Raw genomic sequence first — 6,768 nt, 5'->3', positions numbered from 1 at the left:
TTTTGTGCAGAGCACAGGAGCATCCCTACCTGTTGGAGCTTGGCTCATCCACAGCGTTCCCTGAATGAAACAAATCTGCCAGTGAGCCACAGAGGCTGAGCATGTGAGCAGATGACACCATCCTTGCTCCTCAAGCTTCCCTGGGGGGTTCCTCTCAGGCACGGGTTTTTGTTGTTGTTGTTGTTGTTGTTTTAGTGTTTATTTTTTAGTTGTAGTCGGACACCATACCTTTATTTTTTTATTATGTGGTGCTGAGGATGGAACCCAGGGCCTCACACGTACTAGATGAGCATTCTCCCGCTGAGCCACAACCCCAGTCCTCAGACATGGGTTTTTATCATACTTCTAGGTGGCATGGTGTTCTACTTCCTAAACAATCAGCAAATTATCCCCGACAAACTGGACCCTTAGAGGGAATTCATTACTAAGTTATGTTGACTCTCTTTGTGAATAATGCTAGTGCATACTTTTCTGTTATGTGGGATGGCCATAATTTTAGGAGCCCAAGATCTCCTCTTTTTGGTGTTTTTTGCTTTGTTTTGTGGGGTTTGTTTTTTGTTTTGTTTTGTTTTTTGGTGCTAGGGATTGAAGCCAGGGCTTCTTGACTACTAAGCCACATCCCTAGCCCTTTTTATTTTTACTTTGAGACAGATCTTGCTAAATTTCTTCGGTCCTTGCTAAGTTGCTGAGGCTGGCCTTGAACTTACGATCCTCCTTACTCAGCCTCTGGAGTCACTGGGGTTGCTGGTGTGCATTACTGTGCCTAGCAGCCTCTGTCCTTTGGAACGACATAGAAAACAAAAGAGAGCTGGGTTGAGTGATACAAGCCTGTAATCCCAGCAGCTTAGGAGGCCCAGGCAGGAGGATGACGAGTTCAAAGCAAGCCTCAGCAAAAGTGAGGTGCTAAGCAACTCAGTGAGAACCTGCCTCTAAATAAAATACAAAAAATAGGTCTGGGGATGTGGCTCAGTGGTCGAGTGCCCCTGAGTTCAATCGTTAGTTCCCTCTTCCCCCACAAAAAAAATGAAAAATAGAGGTCTAAGAGTGTGGCTCAGTGGTAGAGTGTATTCTTAGTATACATGAGACCCTGGCTTCAATCCCTAGCATCAAAAATAAACTTTCCACATAGTCCATATTATGGTTCCCAGATAGACCCAACATTCTACTATTGTACTGAAGGTTAGGGCTATGAGAGGGCAATGCCTCCCTGAAGCAGGCAGGATGGTTGTGCACGTGTCCTGCAAGTGGTCATGACTGCTTACTTACATCATACATCTGGTCTTCTAAAATCTTTTGGCATTGTTCCCCTTTATAGATAAATCCTACCCATTTCTCATGTCTTTAATCTATTCCCTTAGAACTTTTCAAATATTCTTCAAGGTCATCTTTTTGAGTTATTTATATATTAACACACCTTCCAACCATTAGTAGTACTCTGCTCCATTGACCCAGGTTAAAAGTATTGCAGAAAAAAATACATAACTTCAGCAGGTAGGTCACAAGACGTTGCAGCTTCAGCCTTAGTGTCTTGGATGGCCTGCCACTCTGGGATGGGCCCAGGCCTTGTTGTAAGGAGGTGTCAGCGACCTGCTTGAGGAAAGAACCTTCCTTGCTTCCACTGGCTGCCAGCATTGTGAAGGAGCCAACCCGAAAGGAGAGTTTCCAGCTCCAGGTTCTGGCAACACCTGGCTTCTACCTCTTGAGATGTCTGAGCCACAGTTTCTCACTGAGCATTCCATGAATTCCTGCCAACGAATAGAGAGACACCTGTTGGAAGTCATGGAGTTTTAGGATAATATGTTATATAGCAATAAATAGCTAATAGATTTGGGCATATAAATTATTAAGTATATTTTTTGTCTTTCCCAAGCTACTGATTATTTTTTTATCTTGACCAAAGGTTAATATTAAGGACATCATTTTGGGGGGCAAGTGTAGCATGGTAAGGCATCTATATAGCATATGTAGTATTAGGTTCAGTCCTTAATAATACACACACACACACACACACAAAGAAGATATAATTATTGAAACAGTTTTTGCTCTATTTAACACTATATTGCCTAATCATGCTTACACATGTAATTCCACCAACCATTACTATTTTGAGTTTAAAAATTATGTATTGTGCCTCCAGCCTAGGAAGTAATATGAAAGGTAATGATGAAATTTCAGTTCTTACACAGTCCTCTTTTCTGCAAATGTAAAATAGCAAGGAGAAATGGATTAACTTGGAAGAGTTATGCAACAGTGTTTGTGTTTTGTAGTACTATTTTAAGAATATTTGTGTAAGCATGGTTAGGCAATAAATATTCAAAAAGTATTAAAAGAAGTCATAAGTTTTAAATTCTGCAACATTGCAAAAAAGATGAATTCAGTAGGAACCATACGCGCTTCAATACTTAAGCTGGGAAACAACAGCAATCTGTAGCTTCCAGCCATTGATCTTGGCTCCAAACTACGGACCTCTGCAGCATATTGTGCTGGTAAGCTGTGGTGTTCAGTAGGTATATGAAGTGCATCTTCAATGTGCGATAGTTTCAACTTAGAATGGGTTTACTGGAACGTGACTTCACCGTACACTGAGAAGCAGCTGCACCCTCAATACATGATCTTCCATTTCATTACTTTCTTTTTAAATATGCCGTTTGTCTCATCTGTGGAGCTGTTCATTTCCAGATTTACGTTTTTCACATCTATGAATATTTCTGTGAATCTGTAATCTACTGTTGTTTTTCATTTAGCCACTTTATCCTGAAAGGTCTTGGTGCATTGGTCCCTGCACTCATATTGCCCCAGGGTGCTGGCTGCTCTGGCTGGAGCTTGAGTCAGAGTGACTGGTGCTTCCTCATCCTGGTCAGCAAGAGTTCAGGAAGGGGACTGAGGGTTGGGTGCACCTGGTGAGAAAACTGGAACCCATTAGCCTAGTCTTTCTACTGCTATTCACACATCAAAAACCTTGAACACATCTCTGTAATCCAGCAGTTGGGGAGCCTGAGGTAAGAAGGTTGCAAGTTTAAAGCCAGCCTCAGCATTTTAACTAAACCCTATCTCAAAATAGAAACCAAAATGGGATGGGAATGTGGCTCAGTGGTCAAGTGCCTCTGGGTTTAATCCCTGGTACAAAAACAATAACAACAACCCCAAACAAACAAAACCTCAAGACTGGCCAATTATGGTGGTACAAGCATGTAATTCCAGTGACTCAGGAACCTGAGGATGGTGGATTACACATTCAAGGCCAGCCTGGGCAACCTAGTCAGGCCTGTCCCAAAATAAAATGGCTGGGGATACCCCTGGGTTGAATTCCGCAGCATGGGAGAGGGGATGAATAAAAACAAACCCCTCAAGACTGATGTTTAAATGAAAAGCATAAGGACCTCATGCCTGTTATTTCAGTGGTAAAGAGGGGCAGAAGACCCATAAAATAAACCTGGATCAATAAACTTCAAATTGGGGGAGTACTGGGGCACAGGGAGCAGCATCCCTTATCCATTGGAGCCGCTTTTCACTCAGTGTGTTGCCTGGTCCTATGACACCAGGAGCACCTTCTTTTTGAAGCCTGGTCGGTGTCCCTTCCTCAGAGCACAAAACCCTGAAGGGCTCTAAGCTCCCCAGTGACTTCCATTCTTAGATATTCTTTTTAAAAATCTAAAAAAATGTTTTTAGTTATACATGAGAGTAGAATGTATTTTGACATATTATACATACACGGAGTATAATTTCCCATTTTTGTGATTAAAAGTGATGTGGAGTTACACTGGTCATGTGTCCACGGGAAAGTTAGGTCCGGTTCATTCTACTGCCTTTCTTATTTAGATACTCTTAAACGTTATTGTTGCTGAACATTGCAAGGCACAAATTTATCTAAAACAAAGCAAAACAAAACAAATTGTAAGCAATCATGGAAAAAGGTGCATGAAAAATCTTTTTATTATAAAGAGTACCTTTTAAACATCCATTCATCATCAGTGAGGTCATGAAATAGAACTTTGCCAGCAGCCCTGCACATTTTAGTTCTTGATCACACCTCTTCTTCCAGAAAATCAGCTGTGTGTCTTTTAGGATAAATGCCACCTTGTTTTCCACTCAGCAGCTGGGTGATCATGGGTGGGTGCCTTAGCCTCTTGGAGTTTGCTGCTTTTGTACAATGGAGATAGATTCACTCCTGCAGAGACTGAAGAGCTTCTGGTTAAAAGCATGTGCCCTGGAGCTAATCTATCAGCTTGGAGTCCCAGCTCTATGACTCACAAGCCGGGGACCTTAGGCAATTCATTTAGCCTTTCCTACTTTCTACTTATAGGATGATGGTAACTATAATATTCACTTTATAGGGTTGCTCCAAAGACGGAATAAAAAAAAAATACTAAGGACACTTGGAACATCACCTGGGACATGATAAAAGCTGTTTTTCATATTGTTTTTGTGTATATGGAGGCATAGGGAGTAGTGGGAGATGATATTAATTTATGGGTATCACTATCAAAAATAGTGTGTATTTTTGGATATTTTTACTTACATTTCAGATTGGTAACCGGAAAGTTCCTGAGTTCTTTCAACCTTCATCTATTCTGTTTTTTACTTCTTAGAAATAAGCAGAGGGATATAAAAGATACTTTCTGTAAAGTGTATTTTTCTTTATCAAGATAAAATCACATGAAGTTTACCATTTTAACCATTTTGAAGTATATAATTCAGTGATTTTAAGTATATTCACAAAGCTGTGCAGCCATCACCACTCTCTAGTCCCATAATATTTTCTCTGTCCTAAAAAGAAGCTTTGTTTCTATTACTCATGCTCTCCCATTCTCTCTTTCCCCCAGCCTTAGGCCACCACTTACCTGTTTTCTGTTTCTATGAGTTTGACCTATGCTGGACATTTTCAAATGGGGTCACTTTGCATAATGTTTTTGCATCTAACTTTCACTTTGCATAATGTTTTCAAACTTTGAGTTGCAGAGTGTACCAATACTTTATTATACCTTTTCATAGACAAATATCCCATCACACGGATACACCACATTTTGTTTATCCATTCAGTTGCTAGACATTTGGGTTGTTTCTACTTTTTGGCTGATATGAATAATGTTACTGTGAGCATTTGTGTACAAGTTTTGATCCGAACTTATATTTTCATTTCTCTTGGGTATTTGGAGTGGAAATGCAAGATCATATGGTAAGTCTATATTTAGTTTTTTGAGATGCCACCAGACTGTTTTCCAGAGCAGCAGCACCATTTTCTTTTCTACCAGCAATGTAGGAGGGTTTCAATTCCTCCATCAGAGCAGGATGCTTTTGAGTCAAAATAGCTTTTCAGTGTGTGTTAGTCAGTTTTTCATTGCTGTGATCAAATACCTAACAAGAATGATTTAGGGGAGGAAACGTTTATTTTGGTTCATGGTTTCAAAGAATTCAGTCCATCTAGGGCTGACTCCATTTCTCTGGGCCCAAGGTGAGGCAGAATGTCATGGTGGAAGGGTGCGGTAGAATAGCCCTGCTTGGTTCATGGCAGCCAGGAAACAGAGGGAGAAGGGGCAAGGGGCCACAGAGAAGATAAACATTTCAACGCACAACATAGAGATCCACCTCTCCAGCCATGTCCCACCTGCCCACAGTTACCACCCAGGACAGTATTCCTTTCAAATTACTAATCCACCAAATGGATTAATCCACTGATTAGGTTTCAGCTCTCACAGTCTATAATCGTTTTATCTGAAGATCCCTGCATTGATACAGGAGCTCTTGGTGGACACCGCCTAGCCAAGCCATAACACAGTATTTGGTTGTTGAGCATTTTGCAACCAACGCTGAGACAGAGACTGGCAGTTTACATTTAAAGTCCTAACTAGTGTCACCTGGCAAAGGTAGTGCCTCCTTTCTGGAAGGAAATGGCAATTTCCAAAGTACTGTCATACAATGAGCTCCTTGGAAGAATTCCTGATCTTCAATTTGTTTGACCTAAGGGAGCCCACTGTGGTGCACAGCACACAGGACGGGTGACTCCAACCCTGGAGTGCAGAGTGCTTCCTGTGACTTCCTGCCAGCCCCAACCAATGCTAATTTCAAAGCCGTTGGGAGACTCCACATAAAAACTGTTTTAGAGATAAACTTAGCTTCTAGAATTGTTAAAATCCATATGTCTCTAAAGAGTAAGTAAAAAAAGAATTCAAGGTAATGTAAAACACACTTTAATATCTATATCCGGCTCTACTGAGGAATGTTAAAAAAGGAATTTTCCATTTGGGGCTTTTAGCTTCTGAAGCACCATTTCTCTTGCTTTTTTATTACACACGGCATTTTCTTCTCCTTATTTGTAATTTATATAGATTTTTGTTTGCAATTCAAATTGAATCTTATTTTAATGAGATTATGGAATGGGACAACATGATCATGAAAACAATTCGCATTGCAAACCTAAGTGCCATCACTCTTGAAAAGAACTTTCTTAGTCTAAGGTCATCTGTACGTGCTTCTGCTTTGCCGTCCTTGTGACGATCTTAAAATATCCCCAAACATGAGGAGTCCCAACAGGAAACTTTAAAAAAAAAAAAAAAACAGCATTGTATTCCCTGAAAATGAGACTTTTAAAATTGTAGCCTGCCACTTTCCCTACCACAGTAATGGGAACTTACTGAATAGGAAGCAATTTCAGCACTTAAATGTGCTGATGTGATGTTTCTTAATCACTTTAATGAGTTTCATACAACTAGAAATGGAATAGAATTTTCAATGGAAATATAATTAAATAGAAAAAGTCATTTCCTAAAC

The sequence above is a fragment of the Callospermophilus lateralis genome, chromosome 9, assembly GCF_048772815.1.
Source record: "Callospermophilus lateralis isolate mCalLat2 chromosome 9, mCalLat2.hap1, whole genome shotgun sequence".
NCBI classification, from domain to species: domain Eukaryota; kingdom Metazoa; phylum Chordata; class Mammalia; order Rodentia; family Sciuridae; genus Callospermophilus; species Callospermophilus lateralis.
The sequence above is the reverse complement of the archived record's forward strand: the minus strand, read 5'-3'. Positions refer to the sequence as shown.